Below are 12,029 nucleotides of genomic sequence, written 5' to 3'. Positions count from 1 at the left end.
ATATTTATTCAATTTTTTTTTATATATACTAAACAGGAATGAAAATACAAACCAGTAAAAATTTATTTATAATAACAAGTATTTACAAACTTATTTCATTTCAGGTATCCAAGAATATAACAGGTTCAATATCACTCCTAGAATTTAATTTAACATTTATGAATACTTTTTGATACAATTATTTAAAATTTGTGTGCATGAATTCATTATTTTAATATTTCTAAGAAAGTGAATTGGATATTTAGGAAAACCTTTTGATAGAATTATTTATAATTTGTGTGTGAATTCATTGTTTGCTGAATTGAGTATTTTTTTCATCTTTGTTTGAATTTTTATCTTTTCATATAAGTCCTTATTATATATTATTTTCTTAGCAAAATGGCAAACCTGCCGGACCTAACCACGTGAGAGGTCCGAGTACCAACCAGGTTGCTGCAGCAAGTGCATATACACCGAATATAAATACAACACCACAGACTGTGAACGGCAGCTATCCGACAATTACAGAAAGCTCCTACCAAAATACTGGATCTCGGGGTAGGATACTTTCAAAGTTATATGGAGTTTACTTCACAAGGTTGTTGTTGTTACTGCTAATAATGTGCAACTTGAGAAAACTAGGTTTGTTCTGGGTACATATATTTGTAAGAAGTGTATTATTAAAGAGTTGAGAGAGTTTCTTCTGAGTATCAGGAATGTGTTATACTCAGATATGTAAGTAGGCTAACAAATTACAAATACTGAGAGATGGTTTATATATAAATGATGTTTGAGCTTTTATTGTCAATTTTTTATTTTAAATGTAAAACAATGAAGTGTCTCACTCTTAGCTACTATAGATAATAACTACATATTAATGTATACTTCACTTCAATAAATTTATGTTTAGATATTTCACAATTTGTTATGTATTGACCTTATAAAGAATATATTTATCAGAGTGCGTACCTTAACACAATTTGTTATGTATTGACCATATTTATCTGAGTGTGTGACATAACACAATTTGTTATGTGTTGACCTTATAAAGAATATATTTATCACAGCACGTGTGCCTTAACACAATTTGTTATGTGTTCACCTTATAAAGAATATATTTATCAGAGCGTGTGCCTTAACACAATTTGTTATGTGTTGACGTTATAAAGAATATATTTATCAGAGCGTGTGCCTTAACACAATTTGTTATGTGTTGACCTTATAAAGAATATATTTATCAGAGCGTGTGCCTTAACACAATTTGTTATTCTGTTTTTAGCAGCTGCTGTTTACTTTATTAAGATTATAGTTATGTTTTAGAGCAGGTGGCTTAATAGCATTTACATCAAAAAGTTGTCATTCAAGTAGTGTGCTGTTGATAAGTATTTTCTATTTTTTACTCGTTGTCCATAATTAAGAGAGTTATTGTTTAGCTGTAGAATGCTAGGAGGTTGAAAAACTCTTGTAAATAGTGTTCTTATCAAGGAGAAGGTTTAATACTCTGCAGATTTCAAATGAATGTATTCTGTATGGCAATTATTCTTTTTGTTAGTAAGTTCATTTTAATTCACTGTGACTTCCAGGTTGAGAACATCCTTGATGTTTCTTCACTGTACAGATCATCGTCATGAGCAGATGTAAGTGGCATGATGTACTTAGTTGTTGCACATTTGCTCTTCCTGTAGCATGTTTCTACAATCAATGCTTTTTTTGCACCATTGCAATAAGAACACTAGTAGTCTGCCACCTATTGTGTGTGTTTTTGTTTTCAGTAATTATCAATAAAGATAAGTTACATATGAAACTTCCTGAGAGACACTCACCTTGTAATCTTTATTTTATATTCCATAAAGTGTCAGCAAACTTAAATCATGAGTAGAATCCCAGAAACGAAAAACAGTGTGAAGTTTTAAATGATAACTACAGTTAACATGGATCCTTCTGTATTGATGATGTTTCTCTTACCATGAGAAAATAACTAATATCTGTAACAGAAGCCAACAGTTATAATCTTGACTTGTAGCACAATGAAGAGTTATTCTGTATTAACACTCCTCACATGTCAAAGTACAGAAAGATAACAAGCCCTTGTATATTCTCCTGTTTGTCAGTACAGATCTGTTAAGAATGAAAGGAGGAAGATTTGTTGACAGTTTAAGTGTGACTAGAAGTCTAAAATGCTAGGCTTTTATGGCATCATATTATAAATATATAATCTGCAATAAAACATGGTCACAACTTAAACTTGGATGCACTGATGTTAACATTTGATCTAGGCCTACTTTCGGTTAAGTCCATTTATTCCTAGATGCAGTTTGGTGATTTAACTAACCAATTTGACAACAAGTGATTCGAGTTTCCTGCATTCATTGTTGTCACATTGTCAACCAAAGACATACACTGTCAAGAAAGTGGTTTTTATCCTTAATAAATGCTTATGTCATAGTCTGATAGGCTATAATCATTTATCATAAAATAGGAGAATAGGTGCTAGTCCAGTGTAACAAATAATATTCCACTAAATGTTCCCTTAATCTTTAAACTATTTACAAAACACACTTTGCACCATCTACACTTAAATACTCTGTCATATGGAAAACTATTGTATAAAAATGACTCCTCTGACAAAATTTTAATTCCTCTTGGTGTAATGAATGGGTACTAATTTTAAACACTGGTTATAATAGAATTAGTTCCCTTGAAGTTAGTGTTAAGTGTTGCAGGTGCAGTGTACTAATTGAAGGATTGACTAGCAAAATTTGAACTCTGTCACTCGTATACCATGGGGCTTAGTCAGAGATTAATCCATTTACAAAAGTGATACAACTTAGAGCAACAAGTTAAACATGGTTTACTGTTAGCCTGAAACTTTTGGTGCTTCAAGAGTAGTTACAACAACACTTCTGAAGGTTAATAAGACCAGTATTACATTACCTGTTTACAGAAAAAATAAATATAATGCACTGCAGCAAACTTCAGATTACCTTCTATAAAACTGACAACCTATCCATCTTACAGTTCAGTTTGGACTGATGGTATGACAGGACAAACTATCCATCTTACAGGTCAGTTTGGACTGATGGTATGACAGGACAAACTATCCATCTTACAGTTCAGTTTGGACTGATGCTATGACAGGACAACCTATCCATCTGACAGTTCAGGTTGGACTGATGGTATGACAGGACAAACTATCCATCTTACAGGTCAGTTTGGACTGATGGTTATGACAGGACAACCTATCCATCTTACAGTTCAGTTTGGACTGATGGTATGACAGGACAACCTATCCATCTTACAGTTCAGTTTGGACTGATGCTATGACAGGACAACCTATCCATCTTACAGTTCAGTTTGGACTGATGTATGACAGGACAACCTATCCATCTTACAGTTCAGTTTGGACTGATGGTATGACAGGACAACCTATCCATCTTACAGGTCAGTTTGGACTGATGGTATGACAGGACAACCTATCCACCTGACAGTTCAGTTTGGACTGATGGTATGACAGGACAACCTATCCATCTTACAGTTCAGTTTGGACTGATGGTATGACAGGACAACCTATCCATCTTACAGTTCAGTTTGGACTGATGGTATGACAGGACAACCTATCCACCTGACAGTTCAGTTTGGACTGATGGTATGACAGGACAACCTATCCACCTGACAGTTCAGTTTGGACTGATGGTATGACAGGACAACTTATTTATCTTACTGTTTACTCAGGATTGATGTAATGACATCAGACAGTCTTCCAGAGATGATTATCAGTCACTAGCTGATCTTAAAAGTCAAGAGTACATGAGAATTCCTCACAGTGTTTTACGAGGATGTTGAATATAAACACATTTGATTTCAAGTATTGATTTCAAATTCCACTTCATTTACAGTTTTTTGTCAAAAACAAGATCTTTATTCTATCTTTTGACTGTCACATGTAGCTCTTCACACATTACTAGAACTTTTCAGCTGAGCTGGATCTATGACATTAAAATATACTTATTAAATGTGTTTAATACAAGTTTCTTATTGTTGTGTGAATGCTGAAGCACTTAGACTTTTTAGGTCTAATAAGAGTGATTATAATCACATTTACCTTCAGATGTTTGTAACTCACTTAATTAGTCTTCAGTTGATCATATGTAAAAATAACATTTCAGAAATATCCTTTTGTCTTTATTCAGTACCAGAGCTCACCAGCTGGGTCTCATTGCTTTGTCTGCTTAAATGTTTTACATCACTGTTATACTCAGAAACATGTATCAGAAACTCATGGAAGACTTGGATAGTACAAATAATATTTGCAGCTGACTAAATCAAAGGAGGATCACTACAGCTGTAAAGCTCATTAAGTCTCCTTAAGACACTTAACCTGAAATGATTAGGATACCTGATGTCAATGCACTTTATGTCAAAATATCCTAGGAGTTTAATGTGGCAGATAAAATCTGAAAATATTTGAATTTAAGTTGTCTAAACTGGTTGTATTTTAAATATGAAAAAACAAATGTTTTCTGAAGAGTGCAGATAGGAGGTTTTTCTGACCTTTATAACACTATAAACACCTCCTGAAACACTTACCCTTATAAAACCATTATAAAATCCTGAATTAATTATGTGTATAACAACACAAATGACTCTTTAACTGCTAACTTGTATAACCCCATAAATGATTCCTTAATCACTAACCTGTATAATACTATGAATGACTCCTGAATCACTTACCTGTATAATACTATGAATGACTCCTGAATCACTAACCTGTTTAACACTATAAATGACTTCTGAATTGTTAACCTTCTTAACACTATGAATGACTCCTGAATCACTAACCTGTATAATACTTTGAATGACTCCTGAATCACTAACCTGTATAATACTATGAATGACTTCTGAATTGTTAACCTTCTTAACACTATGAATGACTCCTGAACCACTAACTTCTATACCACCATAAATGAATCTTGAATCAATAACCTGTATAACACCATAAATGATTCCTGAATCACTAATCTGTATGACACCATAAATGAATTTTGAATCAATAACCTGTATGATACCATAAATGAATCTTGAATCACTAATCTGTATGACACCATAAATGAATCTTGAATCACTAATCTGTATGACACCATAAATGATTCTTGAATCAATAACCTGTATAACACCATAAATTACTCCTGAATCACTAATCTGTGTAACACCATAAATGAATCTTGAATCAATAACCTGTATAACACCATAAGTTACTCCTGAATCACTAATCTGTGTAACACCATAAATGAATCTTGAATCACTAATCTGTATAACACCATAAATGATTTCTGAATCACTAAACTGTGTAACACCATAAATGAATCTTGAATCAATAACCTGTATAACACCATAAATGATTCCTGAATCACTAATCTGTGTAACACCATAAATGAATCTTGAATCAATAACCTGTATGACACCATAAATGATTCCTGAATCACTAATCTGTGTAACACCATAAATGATTCCTGAATCACTAATCTGTATAACACCATAAAAGATTCCTGAATCACTAACTTGTATAACATCATAAATGATTCCTGAATCATTAATCTGTGTAACACCATAAATGATTCCTGAATCATTAATCTGTGTAACACCATAAATGATTCCTGAATCATTAATCTGTGTAACACCATAGATGATTCCTGAATCATTAATCTGTGTAACACTATAAATGATTCCTGAATCACTAATCTGTATAACACCATAAATGATTCCTGAATCACTAATCTGTATAACACTATAAACAACTCCCGAAGCACTTACCCATATAATACTATGAATTACTGTTGAATCACTAACCTGTATAACACTATAAATTAGTGCTGAACCACTAACCTGTATAACACTGTAAATGATGCCCGAATCACTAATCAGTATAACATACTATAAACAACTCCTGAAGCACTAACATTTTTAACACTATAAATGACTCTTGAATCATTAACCTGTATAACACTATAAATTACTGCTGAACCACTAACCTGAATAACACCATAAATGACTCCTGAATCATTAACCTTTATAACACTATAAATGTCTCTATAATCACTAACATGTGTAACATTATAAATGACTTCTTAGTTACTAACCTGCCTTACACACACACACACTATAAACAACTGAATCACTAACCTTTATAACATCATATGTTACTCCTGAAGCACTAACTTGTATAACACCATAAATGAATCTTGAATCATTAATCTGTATAACACCATAAATGAATCCTGAATCATTAATCTGTATAACACCATATATGACTCTTGGATCACTAACCTGTATAAAACCATAAATGACTCCAGAATCACTATCCTTTATAAATGACTCCTGAATTGCTAACCTGAATAACCCTATAAATGACTCCATAGTCACTAACATTTATAACACTATAAATGACTCATGGAGCACTAGCCTGTACAACACCATAAATGACTCTTGAATCACTAACCTTTGTAACTGTAAATGACTCCTGAATGACTAACCTGTATAACATTCAATAAATGACTCTTGAATCACTCCACTGTTTTATGTATATTTTAAGTAAGACTTCAACCTTCCAGTTCCATCACTTTTATAGATACTGATGTAAGTAGTCAACTCCTAGAGCAATCACAAACAATTGTTGTGTATGAAGCATGTTGGCTCTGTTTCATGTGACTAGTTTGCTAAATGTGGAGAAGTTTTTAAAACTTACTGGCTTGCTGACTCCCTAAGGTCGTGTGATTATTTTAGATTGGGCTGGTTTGATGAATGATTTTAGATTTGACTGGTTTGGTGACTGTAGAGGTAGTATGAATGATTTAGAATTGACTGGTTTGATGAATGATTTAGATTTGACTGGTTTGGTGAATGATTTAGAATTGACTGGTTTGGTGACTGTAGAGGTAGTATGAATGATTTAGATTTGACTGGTTTGGTGACTGTAGAGGTAGTATGAATGATTTAGAATTGACTGGTTTGGTGACTTTAGAGATAATATGAATGATTTAGAATTGACTGGTTTGGTGACTTTAGAGATAGTATGAATGATTTAGAATTGACTGGTTTGGTGACTGTAGAGATAGTATGAATGATTTAGAATTGACTGGTTTGGTGACTTTAGAGATAATATGAATGATTTAGAATTGACTGGTTTGGTGACTTTAGAGATAATATGAAAACTAAATCATTCATACCATCTACAGTTACAAAACCAGTCAAAACTAAATCATCCATATCATCTACAGTCCCCAAACCAGTCAAAACTAAATCATCCATATCATCTACAGTCCCCAAACCAGTCAAAACTAAATCATTCATACCATCTACAGTTACAAAACCAGTCCAAACTAAATGTGAATGTTTTAGATTTGACTAGCTTGTTGACTACATACCGCCTAATATTGCTTTATATTATTTGTGTAGTCTTAAAACCTAGTCACTAAAACTAGAATACAGTGTTTTGTAATGTTTCTTTTATGTCATTAGTCTGCACCAAAGTGTTTATGTAGAGTTTAAGAAGCAACAAATTCTTGTATGCTGAACAAGAAGAATTGGTTAATTTACTGGCATGTCTTGCTGTTTTCTTTCTTCTTTGCATGCAGACCTGGAATGTTGCCGTAAGCTTCTTATATCTTTATTTATGGATTATCATTTTTCAATTTTTTAATAAGTATTTCTTGATCACTCTGATCATATTTCAGGCCTAGAAAAATCTTGTTAAAAGTTGTTAGTAAATTTCTAATATTTACATTGAATTATACATAATTCTTTCGTAGGTTATGATTATTTTGTTGTCCTTAGGATTAATAACATTTAGAACTCAGCACATTCTAACATATATGTATTGTTATAGGCTATTTTCTGAAATTTGTTATTTGCAATATTTGTAAACTTGCATTCTGTTCATGTGGGTTTTCATAAAGTATTTTCCTGTTACCTGTACAATAATTATTTCATTCCAAAGTTTATGTACTAGACATAATATATTTAAAGTAAAAGTCCTTATTCACCAAAACAGTACATCTGTTTGGAGTAATAGCTCTCTTTTAACACTGTCAAAATTATAAAACTTTCTGTGTTGGATGGTCAATGATGACTGTACTTGGTTCTGTTATCAGCCATCTTGACTTTAGCCATCCAAAGTTATGGAACTAGTGTTGAATAACACTGGCAAAGGTTTAATCCCTTTCTTTATTGATATGAACCTGGTGTTAGTATGAGTCATGGTAGCATTAATCTTCTAGACTTATCATCTGAACTTGTTTAAAATAGAAATAAAATAGTAAAGAAAATTTTTCCTTTATTTGTCAAACATAATCTTCTATAAGAAATTGTGCTATCTTCGGATTTGCTTAACGTATTTTACCTTTTAAAGAAACATAATTTCCTAGCATAGGTTTTTCTGCTCTAGAGCTATAGTAATTAATTTGTTTTTACAGAAATAAATATTTAAGCTCTTCACTAGGTCCAGACCAAATGCCTCTTCCGGTAGCTGTTGTCCCTCCTCTATCATCCAGTCCTGAAGAATTGCAGCCAAGAACTTGTGTGTCATCAACAGCAAGTAGTCAAAGCTTAGACAGAGGGTCTGGTGAGGTTGGCAGTCAGATTTGTCTTGTTAAACAAAGCTCTGTTTAACATAGTTTTTTGTTAATCTTAGTAATTTGAAGAGGACAAAGGAAAATATTTAAAAATTGTTAGTCATTTGTAAACATGGAAATTTTCTGTTATAGTTTTATTAACATTATAATGTATGGTGTGTTAACAAAAGAACTGACAAATAGTTTGTAGTTTTGTATTTATTCTTACCCTTGTAATTACAAGAAGTTTTTGTGGTAAATTGCAAAGAAAAGTTATAGTCAGAACCTTCTAAATTTTTAGTGTTATAGTTGAACCAGTTTTTGTGCTATGAAGAGAAATAAGTTTAAGGAATTTGTTTTCATTATTTCAGAACCAGTTTCCATCCTTATGAAGCATGGTTGGAGCTTTCCTGCCATGTTTAGTCATATTCAAACATTATCAGATGTATTAACTTCAGAATGATGTTCAAGTAGGTTATTTTACAGTTAAGAGTGGGTTTTGTAGTTTATTTTATGTCAGTTTCCTTAACTATAGCACACAAACCTTGACTGATCATTTTAACCAGCACTTCTTCTACCTTATCTTTTCATGACTTGTCATACTTATGACTAATGCTTATCCATTCCTCATTACTTTGGTAACCCTAACTTATACATAATTTATCAAGTGTATGACCACATTTTTAGCCAAACTCACCATGTAATCATGACTTATTTATAACCTACTGAACTTACACTCATCTTGTTAACCTTGAATTTTCTGTAATCTACTGAACTTACACTCACATTGTTAGTCAGGACCTCATCTTGTTAACCATGACTTTTCTATAACCTACTGAACTTACATTCACATTGTTAGTCAGGACCTCATCTTGTTAACCATGACTTTTCTATAACCTACTGAACTTACATTCACATTGTTAGTCAGGACCTCATCTTGTTAACCGTGACTTTTCTGTAATCTACTGAACTTACATTCACATTGTTAGTCAGGATCTCATCTTGTTAACCTTGAATTTTCTAACATACTGAACTTACACTCACATTGTTAGTCAGGACCTCATCTTGTTAACCGTGACTTTTCTGTACTCTACTGAACTTACATTCACATTGTTAGTCAGGACCTCATCTTGTTAACCATGACGTTTCTATAACCTACTGAACTTACACTCACATTGTTAGTCAGCACCAATTTGTTATTCAACATTAAAGTGATATTGCTAAAAAAGTACTTTTCTGTAGGTGTTACTTTTAAATTCAACTGATTATTTATCATTTTTCAAACATTGCTAACTACAATCTAACACGTACACTTCTAATGTTATGGGAATCAGCAGTTTTGAAAGATTTTTGACAAATTAAGATGGCATTGGCTTCTTTGTATTGGATTATTACTAGTAAAAACATCATATTTCTTAAAAAATCACAATTATCTTGTATTGGAATATTACAGCATCAGGTATTGTTTCCAGAGAAGTTGAAAAATGGATAACATATCAGCTCAGAACGTGCAAGAAATTTACATGACTATAGTAAATACTTTTTTTTAAAACAGATTTTTTTGCCATGGGTGTGGAGGTTTGAATTTTCACTAGGACTTGATCCCATATTAGTTGATTCAAAATGACAATGTTTCAGTCAGAGAAACTCGACTGTGTGTTTGTATATCACAGTTTGTGCTAGTTATATGTCAATGGACTGATATGTGCTCCATTGCTCGTGAGTTATTAAGGACTACAAAAAGCTACGAGTGAAGAATGCCTGTATAATTTATTTAGACATTTTATAGACAGTTGTGTATACTTTTGAAGATTTTAATTCACACATTAATAGTTCTTAATTTTATCTTTTACATAATAAATGTGTTAAGATTATGTTTTCTTGTTGTTTTTTCAAGAAAAGGTATCATTATGAAAAAGTGAAATATTGACATATGATCTTGATAATTACTCTTAAAATTTGGAAATTTATTATTATAGAAGCAACAAATTTAGCCAGGAAATTTTCAAGTATGAAAATACTTAGCAGTGAGAAGTTTGGAATTTTTATCATATTTCAATGTGTTTTAACAAGGTATCTGCAAATTTTCAGGTTATAACAAACAATGAGAAATTTGGACGTTTTATGATATTTTGACATCTATTAACAAAGTATCTGCAATATGGACAATTTATGTTTCACTTTTATCAGACCTTTGTTTTTTTAGCTTAAAATATTTGTGTATATTTTGTAAATATCAGCAAAAACTATATAGCATAAGAAATTTAGTGAGTGTACAAAATATCCTATTAAAGTAATGGAACATTGACAGAAATATGGAAGCGTTTTACTTTTCTTTTAACTTTTTTTATATCACAATTGAAGAAAAGAAGTCAAAATGAAAATTGACTTAGATAATTAGTTGAGTGTTGACTTTAAAATAACGGGCCTGTAAAGGAAGATATGATGGAATTTTCTCATCTCTTTGATTGTATGGATCACCAAAATTGCAGACAAGAGGTGTACACAGAAGGATAGACAAGTAATTAAACATTAGAATAAAGCTATAGTTTTTGTTGTAAACAAAAGGTAAAAACTAGTTGTTTTGGTTGGAAACAGTTTATATTTTGGACACATAACACATTTAAGAAACAACATTATCAAATAGAGATCAGTTAAGGGTTAAATTTTACTATAAAATGTGGATCAATTAATTGTAAAACACGTTAGCACATAGAGATTAGTTCAGGTTCAAATTATACTAGAAAGTAACATCAATTTGTGGTCATATTGCATACGAAACAGAAATAAGTTGCAGATATAATTATGCTATAAAAATAGGTATCAGTTTCAGGTACAATTACACCAGAAAATAGGTACAAGTTTCAGGTAGAGTCACACCAGAAAATAGGTATCAGTTTCAAGTAGAGTTACACCAGAAAATAGGTATCAGTTTCAGGTATAATTACACCATAAATTAGACATTCAACCATTGCTTCAGAGTTAGTATTACAAGAATAGAGAACATAGCTCAGTTCAGATTGAAGTTAATTAGACATTCAACCATTGATTCAGAGTTGTATTACAAAGAGTAAAGGACATAGCTCAGTTCAGATTGAGGTTTAGCATTCAACCTATGATTCAGAGTTGTATTACAATGAATAGAGAACACAGCTCAGTTCAGATTGAATTTATTTATTCATTCAAACATTGATTCAGAGTTCTATTACAAAGAATAGAGACATAGCTCAGTTCAGATTGAAGTTAATTCAACCATTGATTCTGAGTTCTATTACAAAGAGTAGAGAACATCATTCAGATTGAAGTTAATTAGACATTCAACCATTGATTCAGAGTTGTATTACAAGAATAGAGAACATAGCTCGTTCAGATTGAAGTTAATTAGACATTGAAACATTGATTCAGAATTGTATTACAAAGAATAGAGAACATAGTTCAGTTCAG

At 31.8% G+C, this 12,029-nt stretch overlaps 1 long non-coding RNA gene across 1 annotated transcript; it reads left to right on the top strand.

Moving 5' to 3' along the window:
- The first annotated feature begins 378 nt into the window (after positions 1 to 378).
- Positions 379 to 11,613, top strand: LOC111083038. The gene is made up of 3 exons (XR_002608764.1): positions 379 to 537; positions 1,563 to 1,616; positions 8,474 to 11,613. It is a non-coding gene; the product is annotated as an uncharacterized LOC111083038 (long non-coding RNA).
- Positions 11,614 to 12,029: the final 416 nt, after the last annotated feature.

Source organism: Limulus polyphemus, unplaced genomic scaffold (genome assembly GCF_000517525.1).
Source record: "Limulus polyphemus unplaced genomic scaffold, Limulus_polyphemus-2.1.2 Scaffold7992, whole genome shotgun sequence".
Taxonomy (NCBI): Eukaryota; Metazoa; Arthropoda; class Merostomata; order Xiphosura; family Limulidae; genus Limulus; species Limulus polyphemus.
This window is presented reverse-complemented; position numbering and strand designations above follow the sequence as displayed.